Source organism: Bos mutus, chromosome 18 (assembly GCF_027580195.1).
Source record: "Bos mutus isolate GX-2022 chromosome 18, NWIPB_WYAK_1.1, whole genome shotgun sequence".
Classification (NCBI taxonomy): Eukaryota; Metazoa; Chordata; class Mammalia; order Artiodactyla; family Bovidae; genus Bos; species Bos mutus.
In genome coordinates, this window is record NC_091634.1 from 26,333,784 (window position 1) to 26,352,132 (window position 18,349).

The 18,349-nt window shown below is 43.4% G+C and overlaps 1 protein-coding gene across 4 annotated transcripts in view; it reads right to left on the reverse strand.

Moving 5' to 3' along the window:
• TANGO6 (transport and golgi organization 6 homolog) overlaps window positions 1-18,349 on the reverse strand; it is a 184,519-nt gene that overhangs the window by 872 nt on the left and 165,298 nt on the right. The window lies entirely within an intron of this gene.

Sequence of the window (18,349 nt, forward strand, 5' to 3'; positions counted from 1 at the left end):
AACGTGGTCCTCTCAGGTGGGAGATGGGAGTGGGGCAGCTGTATTGAGACAGGCTTCCCTTTGGGTTTCTCACGCACTCTTAACCCCTTACTACGCTGGCCTTTGTGGTTGCCTTTTAGCCCCTGACCCAAGTAGAGATCCCAGACCCCTTCCTTCAGTCCCAAAGCATGGCACCAACCTCAGGACCACAGGCAGGCAGTACTGCCCAATGCAGGTGTTCCTGGCATCCTCCCCCACTAACTCCCACAAAGCCCTCTGTGATACCCACAGAACTGGCATCTAGCTTATGAAACCAGGAGGCTATTCTTTGGCAACCATGCTTTCCCTTGCCACTCCTTTAAAATTTTTCCACCAGTTTCATTTTGGTACAATTCTCTCAGCCACTCTGTAACTTTTTTTCAACTCCAACACTGCAATGGGAAACAAGATAGGACTTCACAGACACAGTCAGACCCATTTCTTCTTGTCCAATACTCTAATCTGATGGTCTCATATGGAACTGGGAAGGTGCCAAAGAACAAAGCACCTCCTGCTAGAAGCTTCTAATTTTTTCCCCAATCCTCCTGGCTTGGAAGTCAGAACTTCTAGCAAGAAATGGGTTCTTCTAGCAAGACAGCAGGGAAACTCAGTATAAGGGAACTTAGGGATCATTTGGTCAAACGAAGGACTGAAGAGTCCAGGTCACTAGTGGGTCACATATCTTGTCTGCAGCTACTTGCAAAGTTACTTCTGGTCTAGGACTCTCTGCCTCAAAAGCTACATTTTTTGGTTCAGGTACTATACTAGATATTTTCTTTATATTATCTAATTTTTATGCCAGTCGTATAAAGGGAAGTTTTTAGCCCCACTTTACAGATGAAGAAATAAGAGTTGATTAGAGGGTTAAGTAAACTCCCAACATCATTTGGCTAAAGAAAGGAGGAACCAGTTTTTAAACTTTCAGAGTCTGTGTTCTTACCTGTTTATTTTTATTGAAGAGGTAATACAGTATAAAGAAGACCATATTAAAAAATAAGTCTCTCTTCTACCAAGACTCCTAATTTCTCTTCTAAGAGGATATCATTCTTAATTGTGCAAAATATTCTAGGTGTTTATAAGCATATCTGCCTTTTTTTCCCTTCCCCTTTTTAAAGCACAGAATTATATACTACACTGCTAAGTACCATGATTCCCACTCCACCCAATGTATTTTGAAGATCTTTTCCTATTACAAAAATTATTGCAATAAACATTCTGATACCTAATCTGCAGACATGCACAAGTATATTTGCAGGACAAATATCCAGAAATGGAATTACAAGGTCAAAGGGTAATGTGCAGTAAAAATCTTAATAGCTGGCCAGAGAGGTTGTAATAATTTATATTTTTACCTATCACTTTGAAAACTCCTATTTCCCCATATTCTCATAAGTATTGCAAACTCTTTATTAATGGAAAATAGCACCTTGCTGTTTTAAATTTGCATCTTTCTAATAGATAAAAAAAAGGAATAGGAGAATGGAGAAATTCTTTCATTCTTTCGCTTCTATGGCTTTTCATAAAAATCATGTAATAAATATATATATAACAGTTTATATACAATAGACACAGATTATCTCTGCAAAATACTGGTTGCCTCCAGCAAGGGAAACTGGAGAGAGATGTGGGGGATTACATACCCTTTTGTGCCAGTTTAATATTGTATTTTATGAATATAAAATCTATTAAAAATAAATAGTCCTTTTTTGAACTGGATTAACTACTAGACAAAGATTTTCCTAAGGCTATTTAATAGGTAAAGGAGACACAGAACCTGCTTTTAAAAGCTTACCCTCTGGTGGTGAGTCTGCTTACCCTCTGGCGGTAAACGAAGACAATATAGAACGGAACATGGAAAGTTCCTGAGAGCAGAAAGTGTGTGAAAAGAGGTTCGAGGAAACAGAGGTCATATTTTAGGAACAGGAAGTGAATTGGAAATGGTGAACAAAAATGATGGGAAATGGTTAATTCAGTGGGTAGCTAGTACACTTACATCTGGCCCCACGATCCCCTGAACATTCCACCCAAGTACACTAAGCATGTAGCATCACAAATCTTGAACTTGCTAAAGAACAGAGGATGAGGGACTTCCCTGGTGGTCCGATGGCCAAGATTCCATGCTGCCAATGCAGGGGGCCTGGGTTCAATCCCTGGTCAGGGAAATAGATCCCTTATGTTCCAACTAAGAGTTCGCATGCCTCAACTAAAGATCCTACATACTCCAACAACAACAAAAAAAGATTCCTTATGCTGCAACTGAAGATCCAGGACAGTCAAATAAATAAATTAATGAAAAGAAAACAAAAGAATAGAAACAGAGCCCTCTCCATCATTTGATATTGTCGAACAGCATGGGCACTGGAGAGTGGAAGGAGGTAGGTAAGGGGTGGGGGACACAAAACCAGCTCCCTAGGCCACCTGCTGGTCTCCCTCTTGTCCCTGGGCTCCAGCTGTGAAGGCCTTCTTCTTTCCTTGTCTGAGCAAAGCCCCTCCCCAGCTCAAGGCCTTTGCTTATGCTGTTCCCTCAGCCTGGGAGACCACCGTTGCTCTCTCTTCAACTACAAGTCCTCCTCACCCTCAGCCTGAAATGCCACATCTTAGCTCCCACCTAGGTAAGCCTTCTAGAGTTGCGTCTATAGCCTCTCTCACACTTGGAATTTAAACACTCACTGTGTAACTAAAAATTTATTTTCCTCACTAGCTCACAGGTACTACTGATGCTGATGCCATGTCTTGCCTTGTACACTGTGGTGTAATCACAGTGTCTCATAAAATGACTGGCACATGGCAAGTATCTAAAAACTATTTATAAATGAGAGAAGGCACACATGCATGCTATTCCTGGCCAGTCTGTCACTTGGTAAAAGCTAAAAATTCTGAGAACATCCACTGAAACAGTGTCATGAAACCAGGCCTGATTCACAGGTGTGTGACCTGTGCAGCCACACAGGGTCCCATGATCAAGAGGGCCCCGTGCCTGGTTTAATGGTCTGCTGCTGCAACCTGATACTTAATAATTGCATATTTGAGCTTGATTTTATAAGTGAAGTTCAAAAGGACACAGGAACCTGAGAGTGAGCAGAGGAGATCTGCCCCATATGTGTGTCCCCCATTCCTGCCGGTGCTGCATGAGCTCAGCTCTGATGCACCTACGACACGTGGGAGTTCAGCTAGTCCTGAAGCCTCTACCAGGGGAGGGCATCTGTTACATTCATGACTGAAAAGTGAAGGCACTGAAAGCCTGCACAGGCCACACTTTCGTGGAAACCACCACTCGCTTTAAACATAGTAAGCAGGCGACGACTTTCCAAGAAACATGGATGAGGAAGGAATCCATCATATCCTCTGCGTGGATTCCCCGTGTTAGCCAGCCATCTATGCTGAAAATGATGACACAGAAGGAAACACAGTTCTTGTTCTTGTTCTTTCACCTTTTTCTTATCCATCAGTAAACTGAAGATAAAGGGTGTTGGTAAGATGAACATGTATCAAGATGTGAAATAAAACCAGTTAATTTTGTGCAGACTTTCCACTGTTCTGCTACATATGCACTGTTATGCATATGTAGCTGGTACATATGCATGTACCAGCTACAGAATACAAACTGTATAATTTTGGTGATCCCACATATAAGTTAAACATGTGTGGGTTTAAATGAGTTAAACATTTGAAATTGGCATCACACAATATAAAGATGTTCAGTAAAATCCATGTTAATGGTCTAACACATAAAAGGGTCTCAACTTAGAACAGTGTTAAAAAAAAAAAAGAAAAAAGAACAGTGTTAACAGCAAATAATAAACACCTTGACAAGTCAAAGGACAGAGAGACTGTGGAAGAAAGGAAAACAACTTGATATTTAAAAACCCTGAATGGTACTTTCTCCTTGTTTTGTTTTTTTTTTTAAACAAGTGACCCTGCATTTTCATTTTGCACTGGGCCCCACATATTACGCACTTGGCCCTACAGACAACTCTCTCTGCTCTTTGCCCAATGTCTCGGCATTAAATGCCTGAATCCTACAGGCAAAGTCCACAAAGATGGCACCCCACCTCTGCTGTGCAGTTGTCTCCGTGTTGTCCGGAGCTGCTGGGTCATGAGGCGCAGGTCGGTGTCTGACTCTGGCACTATTGCTTGCTGCCCTCTCATAACCTAGCTTTCTCCCTCCCCAGGGCTGCCAGTGTGAAAAGGAGAGACGATTCTGGAAAGAGGATGACTCCCTGCAGCGACTGCCTCATGCTTACTCACTCATTCAATAATCGTTATTGAGCGCCTACTTCGAGCCCAGGCAGTGTGCTGGTGATAAAAGGTGAATAATGTACAAACCCCACCCTCCAGCAGCTACAGCCCAGCAGGGAGGCAGACACGCACACTGGACGGTGTGATCCTCAGTCTAAGAGATAAGTGTACGTGATTCCACGGAAGCAAAGGAAGGGGTTTCTGCCTGTGGAGGTGAGGAGGAACATTTCCCTGCCATGCGAAAAGGCCTTCGCTCTGACTTTTATTTGTAGCCAATGGGTGGCACCACAGAGTGGCCAGGGGAAGTTTTACTGTCTGTCCCCTCACCCTCAAACCACCTCAAATAAATGCAGAGTCTAAGCAAACCAGCATGCCTGTTTGTGAATAAAGCTTAAAGACAAATCTCCCAACACGCTCTTTAATGGATTATAGCCCAGTGTCTCTTATACAGAAATTCTAGTGTTCCCATTGTTTATTATAAGGTCATCTCTTTTTCTTCTTTCACCTAGTCAGAAATATCTTAAAAATTTTTTGCTAGAGCCTCCTAATGGGAGATTTGGATTGACATATATACATGACCATGCGTAAAACAGATAGTGGGAAGCTGTGGTACAGCACAGGGAGCTCAGCTCATTGCTTTGTCATGACCTAAAGGGGTGTGATGGGGAGAGTGGGAGGGAAGTCCAGGAGGGAGGGCATATATACGGCTGATTTACTTCACTGTACAGGAGAAAACGAAAACAACACGGTAAAGCAATTGTATTCCAATTTTTAAAAAGAAGACAAAAACAAAGTAAGATGAGCTTTTCTTTGTTAAAAAGGAGAGTTGTAAGGCATTCTGGTCGCTAGGGTGCTTTTTCTTTCCTGGTGTGGGTAGGAATTTTTTCTTGGCACTGCTGTGTCCTTAAAACAACAATAATGCTTGTGCAAACACCACTTCATACTTGAGGGGTGCTGAGTCCTTTGTTATCAGTTACCGGATCTCCTTTTTTAGGTAACTGAGTGTTAGGAAAAAGGCTCCTTCTTAATTAATGGGTCTGTCTCAGCAACCCGCCCTGAGACTTCTCCCCAATCCCTATAGCGCTGAGGATCCCACACATCACAGGACTTCCTCCGGACTCCCCAAGGATCAAAGCTTTCCGCCAGCCAGGGATTGTCACCAAATCCCGTGGATCAGGGGCTGAATACAAGGAGAGTTCAAAGGTAAAGTTACTCACAGGAGCCTCTGTGGTGGGCAGGATATAGGCAATCCCACAGAGGAAACCTCTCATTAAGAGTTCAACACACCTGCTCTCATCCCCCCACGCAGCAAGGCCCCAGGACTCTAGGGAGAGGTGGTGGAGGGTGTGAGTAGGGTGGGTCAGGGATGGCTTCAAGAAGTACCGGATTCCTAGTCTAAAAGCTCTTTGGAAAGGGATGGGGTTCAGGTGGTTTTTAGAAAAGAATGTAGAGTGTGGGTGCAACACACACAATTCCTCTCCCCCCTCCACCCTCGCCCTTGCAGGGGCCAGTTCCCTGGAGCGCACAAAGCTGATGCTTCAGGGACACAGGCAGTCTTCAGGGTTAGACATGGCTTAGAAAAGCCAGATGAGGCACGACCCTCTGAAAAGGGACTGTGTGAGCAAAAGACTGCCTTGGGCGCACAGGTGCCTTTTCAATGGAAAACCAGGAAAACTGTTTGACTCTTTCAATGAGCTTGACCCCAAACACGCCCAGAGTGGTGGTTATATCTCTGTGTTAAGATCAAAAGAAGAAATACATGGCAAATTGCTTTCTTCACTTTAATTTCTAAGCTTATTTATATATTTGATTATAAAGACAATATAACCACAACCCAGAATATCTGGGAAACAGGAAGGAAAAAAGTCTCTAGTCAAATTACCTAACACAAACTCCATGAGTAAATACATTTAGCAATTAGTATTCATTTACATTTAAAAATTATTTTAAAAGTCACACTTCCAGGTGATTTTACAAATGAAACTAAAGTAAGTGAAATTACTATTCTTTTGTATTATTATGTGAGATCAGTAAGACATACAAATGGCCACAGATGAGACATTTACAGAAATAAGAATTCCAGAAAGCGTAATCTAGAGGAGGACTTTCCATCTATATTTTTGTAATATTTAAGGAAAAAATGGATTACTAAATATGAAAGGATTAAAAACTTAAATGCTAGCACACACTAACTGTATTTAGAAATTCAGTCTTCTATAGAGCTAGAAGAATTGTGATTCCTTTTGTGGTTAAGAAATAAGTGCTGAGCACAAAGACAAAAGCAGACAAAGAACAGGGAAGTCAGACATTGAAATAAAAGGCAGGATCTGACATGAGAAATAAGTGAACTGGAGTTGGTGGCTGGATACTGACCTTGCAGACAAAAAAATTTTCTGACTGGGGCCCAGAAGACGAGGCGACCCCAGAATCCAACTACGTTTAAAGACAGGCTGAAATAAGCATCAGGTGTGGCATGAGGAAGTCAGGTCAACCTCTGAGAATCCTCATCTTGACCCCTGTGCTTCCATGTTAAAACCAATGTTTGGGGACTTCCCTGGTGTCCAGTGGCTAAGACTGCATGCTCCCAATGCAGAGGACCCAGGGTCGACAGCTGGTGAAGGAACTAGAATCTACTTGCCACAATTAAGGGTTTGAATGCCACAACTAAAGATTCTGCATACCAAAACTAAGATTAAAGATCCCACATGCTGCAACTAAGACCTGGTGTGGCCAAATAAATTAAAACCAAGAACCAAGGTCAGCTTGATGTCTGAGGGAAATGAGCGAGATCAGAAGAGACTAGTTATGGGACAGAGTCAAGCATCCACAAGAGAGCACAAGCTGGCCAACATTTCCCGAATGTGTGCAGGAGACTGAGCTCAGCAAGCTGGGTGCTGAGGGCCAGCTCCAACCCTCAGGAGCTCACCACTGACTGGGGGAGACAGACATGCAGAGTCGAACCTAATGGTCTGCTGGCAGGTGAACTCAGTGAAGTGAATCCTGGCACCCCAATTACCAGCTAGGGAATCCTGAGCAAACCACTTGGGCTTTTGGAACACCAAAGATTTCCTCTCAGGATGGGAATAACACTGCCTCCTTTTAAAGCTGTTGTGAGAATTGCTATTTGTAAAGATCCAAGCGAAAGGATTTGCACGTGGTGGCAGCTGCACAGGTGGCACTAATACTGTGATCTCGGGACTTCCCTGGTGATCCAGTGACTAAGACTCTGAGTTCCCAATGCAGGCGGCCCAGGTTCCATCCACAGTCAGGGAACTAGATCCTGCTTGTCGCAACTAAAGTTTCTGCATGTTGCAACGAAGACTGAAGATCCCATGTGCTGTCCAACTAAGACCAGGCGCAGCCAAATAAATAAATATTTTTAAAAATACTGAGACAGCTCTGAGGCCAGATTGTGTCCATCTTGCTGCTCTTGCATCGCTGAGACCGCAAGCAGAGCCTGGCAGGTAAGAATCTTTGACGAACATAAGAATGAATGAACATGTGATAACAACAGCTAATCTCCACATAATATCTATTATGTGCCAGATGTGGTTCCAGGCAATTTATCTCTAGTAACTCACTGAATCCTCACAACACCACGAGAGAGGTACTATTATCTCCAATTTGTCCACACAGCTGGTGACAGAAGGAGGCAGGATTCACACCCTGGCTGTCTGGATTTGAGTCAATGCTCTTTATTAACCACTAGATTATCCTGCCTCTCCAAGTGGTTATTACTTTCACTACTAGGAGTGGGGGACATAAGCACATATATTGCCTACCTTACAAGTTTACTGTGAGAGCAAAAGAGATAATGCAGGTGAGGGTACTTTGCTATCACAGTGTGGTGATCAATAATTCAAAGTGTCAGTGGTACTATTATTCTGACATTGAGGTAATTGGATTTACCACCCAGGGGCTAAGAAAATAAGGGGAAAGGCTCAGCTCTGAAAATGAAAAATAGAGAGCAGGAGCCAAAGAAGAAGCAGTCAGGAAGATGAATAAATGGAGGAGAGTCAGAAGACAAGGGGAAGGCTGTAAGAGAGGGGAAACAGGACTGATGCAGCCTGAGCATGGGATCGGGGCCAGAGTTGAGTTCTGGTGGTCGGGAACACAGTGCGCACCCTGCACAGAGCTGAGAGCACCAGCAAGGGCTCTTCTGGGCAAGCAGAGAGCAGCCCAGCTCTGAGGTCTCCCTGGGATAATAGGCAGGAAACAAAGTAAACTGGGGAAGCAGGATGGAGGCAGATAATCTGAACATTACTGAGGAAGTTCAGTCCAAAGAAGGATAAATGCTTTACTGATAAAACCTAAAACTTCACTTTGATGGCTCTATGAAAAAGAAATCAGGCCCAATTCAAACAGAAAGACCTGGCTTTTGAGACACTTCATTGAAAAGCACTGGGTGGGTCAGCAGAGAAAGACAGGATTACTAATGGCTGAGAGATTCCTATCTGTGCCTGACAGATCATCTCAAACATGCTGAAGTTCAGGGCGGCATTCTTATTAATGCTGGAGGTTACTGAGCTTTTCAAAACCTTTTATTCTTAAAATATTTTTCTCTGCTAGGCCTAGAAATAAACGGCATTTTTACCCTTTCTGGGTTGTGTCTGGCTATTAAATAAGAAGGGCATCTCAAGTGCAAGGTGGAGATGGTGGGTGAGGAGGGGATGAGGGGATATCAGGCATGATTTTCATTGAAGAATAAGGGGAAATTTGTAACTAGTGATGTGCTCAAAATGCTACAGGGATGTAGACAGGCTGGGCAAGTGAGGGGCAAAGACTAAGACGGGCTTTACAGTGAACCCCTGGGAGAGGTAACAGTTCAGGGATCCCAAACAAAAAGTAGGCACTGGGGCTGTTCACTCACTGTGGCAGGGACTGGAGCAGCTGCCGTGGTGGCGCTAGGAGCAGCAGTGGCAGCATCTCTCAGAATGTCTTTAAATAGCAACCTGAGGAAGGCAGCAGTTTTCCTACATCCCCACAGGCACGGAAATAGAACAAAGGCGGCAGGAAAAAATGGCCGGAGGATGTGCAGAGGCAGCAAGCTGCTGCTCGCAGGAGAGGAGATGGGGCGCTTTGTCTGTGGAAGGGGATTACAATCCCAGCTTTCAAACTGTACTCAATTACCGCATCTGGGGGAAAAGGGCTTCATTTTTCTTGGCCCTCGAAGCTTCCCATGCAGACACCCTGCCGAGGGAGAACCGGCCTGCGCCTTTTCTACACTCATGCTTCCCACCTGGGATTAGACAGCGCCTGTCAAGGCTCACTACCACCATTCACTGAGTGTTTACTAGCTTCAGTCACTGCTAAGCCATTCATGCGCATTATCTCATTTAATCCTATGAGGTAGGTGTTATGAGGCCCAGTTGACAAAATAGGGAAAGGGGATTTAGAGAGGTTTAGTGATTTGCTCGGAGAAGGCAATGGCACCACACTCCAGTACTCTTACCTGGAAAATCCCATGGACGGAGGAGCCTGGTAGGCTGCAGTCCATGGGGTCGCTAGGAGTCGGACACGACTGAGCGACTTCACTTTCATTTTTCACTTTTATGCATTGGAGAAGGACATGGCAACCCACCCAGTGTTCTTGCCTGCAGAATCCCAGGGACGGGGGAGCCTGGTGGGCTGCCATCTCTGGGGTCGCACAAAGTCGGACACGACTGAAGCGACTTAGCAGCAGCAGCAGTGATTTGGTCAAGGACACAGCTAGAATTCAAATCTGCATCCATCAGGTCTCACTACAAACCCTGCTCTTACTAGGAAATCCAACACACAGGCGGATGCTCTGGAGAGAATCTGACCTTTTTCCTGCACTTTCAAAGCAGCTGATTTGGATGAGGCCTGGCTAGGGAAGAGGAGGAACAGCAGCTAGGTTACTGGCTGACTACAGGTGGTGGGTTTCCTCTGGGGCACTGCTTAGCTTGGGGCATCTCACAGCACCCCAGGCTCCTGTGGCTCATACAGCCTCATGTCCAGCTTGACTGGCCATCAGGAAAGTGCAGGCCACTCCCCTTAAGGTGAAAGTGAAGTTGCTCAGTCATGTCCCGACTCTTTGCGACCCCATGGACTATAGCCTACCAGGCTCCTCAGTCCATGGAATTTTCCAGGCAAGAGTACTGGAGTGGGTTGCCATTTCCTTCTCCAGAGGATCTTCCCAACCCAGGGCAGTCCTCAACCCTTTTGGCATCAGGGACCAGTTTCGTGGAAGACAGTTTTTCCATGGACTGGGGTTTTGGGGGATGGTTTCAGGATGATTCAAGTGCACTACATTTATTGTGCACTTTATTTCTATTATTACTACATCAGCTCCACCTCAGATCATTAGGCATTAGATTCTGGAGGTTGGGGACCCCTGGTTAGAGGGTGTGCCTAGTGGAATTCAGGCTTCCTAGATGGCTCAGAGGTTAAAGAATCCATCTGTCAATGCAGAAGACGTGGTTTCAATCCCCGGGCTGGGAAATCCCCTGGAGGAGGAACTGGCACTCCAGTATTCTTGCCTGGAAAATTCCAAGGACAGAGGAGCCTGGTGGGCTACAGTCCATGGTGGGCTACAGCCTGGTGGGCAAACAGTCGGACACGACTGGGCGACTGAGTAGGCATGCACACACACTAGTGGAATTCAGCGCTCTGTGCAAAATGCCTCAGGAAGAAAAGGTTATAGTTACACCAACAGGTCAGAGAAAATCATAGTGACTGAAGTCCTGGCGGGGTTGGTAGTATGTGTTCATATATATACGGCATGGACTAGAGCAGAAAAAGCAACCTGCCCACCAATGCTTAAGTATTGCTACACAGCCCAGACTCTGCCTCTGAGCAACAACACCATTCTAACACAGTGATTCTCTACCTCTGCTGCAGATTACAATCCCCTGGAGAACTATGAAAACGTGTGGGCCCCCATTTCACACCTAAGAATCAGAATATTAGGGGTGTGGCGTTAAAGGCTTAAAAGAATTTTTTTTTTAATTTCTTTTTATGCTCTCCAGGTGACTCTAATGAGCAGCCAGGATATAGCGATGCAACATGTTAGGCAAAAATACTGGGTGTTGCCGTTGTTGTTTAGTCACTAAATCATGTCCAACTTCTTTGTAACCCCAAGGAACAGGCTGCCAGGTTCCTCTGGCCATGGGATTTCCCAGGCATCCCATGAAATTTCCCCAAGCAATCCATTTCCCAGGAGTGGGTTGCTATTTCCGTAAGAGACATGTCATGGTTTCCAAAGAAGGCTCACTATGACAACTTTGGCCATGAAAAATCCAAGTGCCAAGAGCAAGGGTGATGGGATCAAGACATGACCTGTTGCACTTTATAGAATTTTCAACTATCAACTACTAGATTTTGCATTTTCTAGCAAGGGGACTGGGTCAAAAACATTTTGATCCACAAATTAATACTGCATCTTTTTTCCTGAAATATTTAAAAAATTTGTTCTTAAACATGTACATTGGAATATAATTCTTTTTTATTTTTTGAATGCAACTCTGAAGACAGAGAAAGTTATAGGCTCCCCAAAAATGCATGCAGCTGCCTCCATTACTAGGTTAACTGTAATTACAGCAAAAAACCTCTGCTCAGATGGGAGGAAGTAAGGAAAACACATATGCTACAATTTTGACAGCAACGTATACACACACACACATACACAAGTGTGTGTGAGTGTGTGAAGCCAAGTTTTCAAATGCAGCCAGCTCTGGCTGCTTGTCAGTATTCTTTCTGTCACCATGCCTCAGGACTCCTCCCAGCTGATCTGGGGACAGCATGTCTACAATCCAACTGCAATGAAAACTGTAGGCGTTTCTGAGTAAGGAAGGTAAAACTCCCTCCTACCGAGAACACCTATTTGGGCAACTTCTGATCTGGGGAAAGGTGAACACTGGACAAGTTAGGAAGCACCAGAATTTCCAGTTTAAGATCTAAGCAGTCTATTTGTTGCAAAGGCGGGTATAAAGAAATTTAAGACATGTATTGCTCCATGCATCTTAGACAAAAGATTCCATGCACTCTCTTAACAGACATTTATTAAGTGTTATTCTGTGCAAAGCAATGTGCCAGATTTGGGGAATATAAGAGTGAGTGGAAAAGTAGTCAGATTCACAGAGACGGACAGGACAGAGATTGCTAGGGGCTGAAGGGTGGGCTTCCCTGGCAGTTCAGTTGGTAACGAATCCACCTGCAATGCAGGAGACCCTGGTTCGATTCCTGGCATTGGGAAGATCTCCTGGAGAAGGGATAGGCTACCAACTCCAGTATTGTTGGGCTTCCCTGGTGGCTCAGCTGGTAAAGAATCTGCCTGCAATGCAGGAGACCTTGGTTTGATCCCTGGGTTGGGAAGATCCTGGGTTCGATCCCTAGATTGGAAGGGGCTGAAGGAGGGGGAAGAGTTAGCATTTAATGGGTACATGGTTTCCGTTTTATGAGACGAAGAGTCCTGCAGAGGGATGCCAGTGGTTGTAGTACAAAAACGTGAATGTACTTAATGCTACTGATGTGCTGTGTGTGTCATGTATATTTACTACATTTAAAAAATTATTCATTTATTTGTTGCACTGGGTCTTAGTTGTGGCATTTTCAATCTTTGCTGCAACATGAGGGATCTTTAGTCTTTAGTTGCAGCATGTGAGATCTAGTTCCCTGACCAGGGCCTCTGCATTGGAAGCACAGACTCTCAGCCACTGGGCCACCAGGCAAGTCCCTTTACCACATTTTCTTTAAAAAAAAAAAAAAATATATATATATATATATATATATATAAGTGTGTTCAGGGCTGCCGCCTGTCGACAACAGAGGTGAACACAGAAGTGCAATATCTACTGAGCTGATACATAAACTACTGTAGAGCCTGGAAAAAGGAGGACTAAATTTGCCTGAGAAATCAGGATAGGCTTTTTACAAAGACCAGAACATTTAACATTTAGAGTTCTAAAGGATGAATACAAGTTTATCAGATGGACAGGTTGGGGCAGGAGAAGGCATTTGAGGCGTAAGGAACAGTATGGACAAATATCTGGAGGCAAGAAATATTACACTGACTATGTGGGGTTGGTGCGAGGTTCTCAGGGCTCCTGGGGGGAAGTACAGGAGAGAGAGTTATAAAGTCCAAAGGGGTCCAGATTATAAAGGACCTGCCTGTCATGCTAGGGAGCCTGGCCTTTATCTTAGGGACCACAGGGAACCTTTGAAAAAAATGTTAGCTGAGGACAGGTCTTCAGATTTGCATTTCAGAAAGATCTCTTTGGCTGCTCCCTTACCACACTGAGTAACTATTGAATATCTGCTAATCAGGAGAATTAGAGTAGAAGTCCCATGGTGAAGGAAAGAAAGCCTAGGAATCCAGGTTTGTCCTAGTACACTTGTAAGAGTTTACCTCTTCCTCAAGTATAATCTCAGGCCTATTCTTCTTAGTTCCTTCAGAACAGACAAGCTGGCAATGAAGCAACCTGGGTTTGACTCAGCTCTCTTCTGTCTGACTTGGGCACCTAAATGTAAACTTTCCACTTACCCATAAATAGGGTTATGAGCATAATTATCTCACAGGATTGTCAGTATTCAATGAGATAAAGCATGCGAAGAACTCAGTGCTTGGGATTTTCCTGGTGGTCCAGTGATTAAGAATCCCCTTCCAATCCAGGGGATGCAGGTTCAATCCCTGGTCAGGGAACTAAGATCCCACATGCCACAGAGCAACTACGCCCACATTCCGCAACTAAGACCTGACACAGTCAAAAAAAAAAAAGAACTCAGTGCTTTGCCTGGCGTATGCTATGCTAAGTCACTTCAGTCGTGTTCAACTCTGTGCTACCCCAGAGACAGCAGCCCACCAGGCTCCCCCGTCCCTGGGATTCTCCAGGCAAGAACACTGGAGTGGGTTACCATTTCCTTCTCCAATGCATGAAAGTGAAAAGTGAAAGTGAAGTCGCTCAGTCGTGTCCGACTCCTAGCGACCCCAGAGACTGCAGCCTTCCAGGCTCCTCCGTCCATGGGATTTTCCAGGCAAGAGTACTGGAGTGGGGTGCCATTGCCTTCTCCTGCCTGGCATATAGTAGGCCCTTAATACATGTTAGTTACATCATTATTAAATACTAAACCTCAGAGAACACATAATTTGTTTGGCGCAGATTTGCTAAGAGCAAACACACTGTGGGGTGATGAGCAATGAGCTGGAACAGACCCCAGAGCATTAATCCAAACTGTCTTTTTAAGTTACTCCAAGGAGACTACCCTTAGTCAGAACCTCGCCCTTTCAGAGGATGGAGCAGAGATAAGTGGGTTTTGCAACCCAGAGGCCTATCTGATTATTAGCACAATCACTCTTAGAGGAAGAGCAGATTCTCAATCAGGCTGCAGGGCAGGAGGGAAGTCCCAAGCCTCACTTCCCAGCCTGCAGCCCCAGAGGTACTGTGTCTCTTTCAGTTTTTTTCAGCTCCCTTCCTTTTCAGTTCTGGGTCCATTATGAGAAGTTGCTAGATGGCATAGTCCATGGTTGGCTTTGCTTTTGGCAAGGGCTAGAGGAACATGAGGAAGAATAAAAATGAAGCCTGGGCTGTTTCCTGTCTCTGCTCTCTGAACAGTTCACTCTGGCAGGTCCCAGGAGCAGGGCATCTGGGTCCGAGGCTGGTCCCAACACTCTCCTCTCCCTCTCTGTCATTCTCCAGGGTAGACAGTAAAGCATCAGTAAAGAGAGACTCTGGTCTGTTTTCCTTTTGGTTTCCAGGATCCGAAGTCACCTTCCATTAGCTGTGTTCTATGTAGAAAATGCCCAAGTGACTCAGTTTCTGAGTCCTTCAGATGACAGTCACAGAACCTGTGAGTACAAGTTCGGCAGCTGCACTGCCCGGGTTCATTGACTGGGCTGTAACTTACTACTAAATAGTTGCTGAACAAGTTACTTATCTTCTCTTAGTTTCCCCATGTATAAAATGGGGATATTAATCATACCTAAGTGGGATCATTATGAAAATTAAATGAATGAATTAATTTAAAGCACTTAAAATTTACCAGTTTGGAAAATTAGGCTACTCAACTTACTTCTCAGTAGCTGGTATAAGATATTTATTATTGATTTGTATTTGTAGCCATTACATTCATGATGATTCTACATAGAAGAGGAACTGAACAGTTCATTGTATCTTTAGAGTTGGCCTAGATATTTCTATATTAAAATATGTTATTATAAAATACTATTATTTTATTCCTTCTTTATATTATAGTTGAATATTACATTGATTTTTAAATATAGGTAGGTTAAGGAGCTATACATTTCATTTCAGGAGGATAAAAAGGGGAACTCTAAAATATTTGTTAAAATAACTTGTTGTAATCAAAGTATGTTGGTTCTGATCTAGAGAAAGGGAGCTGACATTGATGTTTCTACATATGATGGTTATCTTGTGCTCCAATTCACCTTCATGATGTGACCTAAGACATTATGGATAAAAAGGTGAACCTTGTTCAAGTGGGTGAGAGAATTAAGCAAGAGGAAGAGGGGGAGATACTATATTCTCATGAGCCCTTGACCAACGTAAGCTCCCAAGAATAACTGGAAACAATGCTAATCCTTCCTGGCATTACCTTCGGAAAATCTTAACTGCAGTCTCTTCATGAACTTCGTTTCTTCATTCATAAAATAGGATGGTTGGATTATTTTCCAAAGTATGTCCCATGGAACATTATTACTTGGCATGCTTATAATGAAAACAGGGTTCCTTGTTAAATGGCTGAGGAGCTGAGGAAGCTGCTAGTTTTCTTTGTTGCAGGACTTCTCAAACGCCTTAACAGGCAAACGCACACAGAATCTCCAGGAGGGGAGTATACAGCAGTACACAGCATTTTTCAAAGTTATTTGACCATGGACACCTCATGTTGAAGGAGCAACTCACGGAACTAATAAGCAAAGTCAAATTTTTTGTGAATTATAAATGAAATAGGCTCTAAGGCCTTTTCTACCACGAACATTTCAAAATTCTGTGCTTCAATAATAGTATCTTCTTGGCGATTTTAGATCAGATTAGGAAGGGTAAGGATAAAGCTATCCTACAGAAAATAAAATAGCTTAAGTCTGATGCAGAAGAGGAAGACAACTCAGGTTCTAACATATGTAAATCTATGTAAATGATTATGCAGAACAGGCAGAAAGGGAGCAGTCTTTAAATGTTAGGTCTTCCAAACTGTCACTTATGTTATCACTAGAAAAAGTTGTACATTTATATTTTAGCAGAAACAGTACGGTACTGAGTCCCAACCTTTTCAGTTTTACTTCTTAAATCCATCACAAATGTCATATTGATTTGGCCAAGTTACTGTTGAGAAAATCTACGGGACTATCCCCTACTCCCAGACACTGGCTCCAGCCTCTTCTCTCATAAATGGCTATGGGGGAGGCTGAACCTGGTTTTATACAAATCAGCAACCCCACACGCCCCACTTGGCCCAGCCACGCTGGCTGACCTGGGATGGGTATCCGATCTTAGCTGGCACATTATGTTTCTTCCCTGAAATTTTTGCATTTGAGGCCAAAGAGAGAATATCTCAATGTTAGACATAAGATGCCACACTGGGCTACCATCAGTGGCCATGCTGCTGTCAGAACAAAAAGAACTAACAAGGCCATGGCAACAAAAGTTTACATGCTAGAAAGCAGCCGGATGAATCCTAGGGTCATGGTCCTGATTTGCCCAGGTTAGTACAGATTACATCCACTGTGATGCTATAATTATTAATAGTGTCCTCTCAGAAGTGTGTGATTTGGATGGTAAATTGATTCTTAAATCTAAGAAGCCCAGAAGCAAGTCTAATGCACCACAGAAATGCAAAAAGCTTTAGGAGTTGATGGGCTATACTTCTTAACATGGAGATGAACAGAAGCCCTGGTTAGAAGTGTGTATGAGTAGTATTAGGTCCCCTAATGCCTTCCACTCAGAGTATCCAGGTGACTGCCTCTCCCCAACCACAGCAGAAGTCTATAGAGTTTTATCTTTTTGAGGTCCAATTAGAGAGACTCTGGATAGATGGACATCGGATGTAGTTAAGGATGAGGTTGCCATGTTGAAAACAGAACAATTATGTCAAAGTCCACACACTGAATGGTGAGACTGCCATCTTCCTCCTTCCACCTGTCTTTCAGAACCCGGGCAGCCAGGCTCACATCCTTTAGGAAGGACACAAGACAGTGCTTCTCTAACCAGACTCAAAGACAAGAGACTTCAAACTAAGTCGGAATTTCCCAATGAACTGGCCAGATCACCCTCCTATAAAGTCCACCTGTTCATAAGTATTGCCCATGCACACAGAGCATCATGAGCTTTTAAGTGTTCTATTCTTAAATCTTGCAACAGGTTTAGAAAGTAATGGGTCCAGAGAAGAGCCAGTGGATGAAGGGTTGTAGGAGTCATGTGAAGATATTAGAGTACTTGATGTATTTGAAACTTTTAAGAGATTTATAAACTTTTAGCAGAGATTGGGGAGTAATTGATAATAGATTTATAGAAAAGGAACAACTGTAAACCTGAGACATTTATTAACCTCAGAGAAAGCTGAAATTCATATACAAAAGGAAATATCATATTACATGGCTCAGCTATGGATAACGGTTATAGTCAGAATAATATAAACATTAAATGCTGTACAGTAAAAACTGTAATGTAGTTATATAGGGAGAAGGGGGAAAAGGAATGCATATATTTGTGGGGAACACACTAATAATAACTAATACATATTGAGTTTTTAGAACCTATACATTCCAAATACTTTATATAAAGAAGTTCATTTAATTCTCACAACAGCCCTATACAATAGTACTATTATTATCCCCATTTTACCGATGAGGAAACCAAAGGGACTCAGTCTTAGACATTCTAGTCCTAGAGTTCATGCTCTAAGTCTAAGCCACATATACTCTGCTGTTTCATTCCTTCTCACTGCAGGCCAGTTTTTTATACCTGAGGAACATAATGACGACATCCCACTTGTACATATTAGATCTAGTTAGAAGTCATTAAATGAACTGAAAAATCAAGAAAGAAAAGTATAAGCATGCTACTTAGAAATGTAAGAGTAAACATTTTAAAAAGCATCTAATCAGCAAGATACAAGA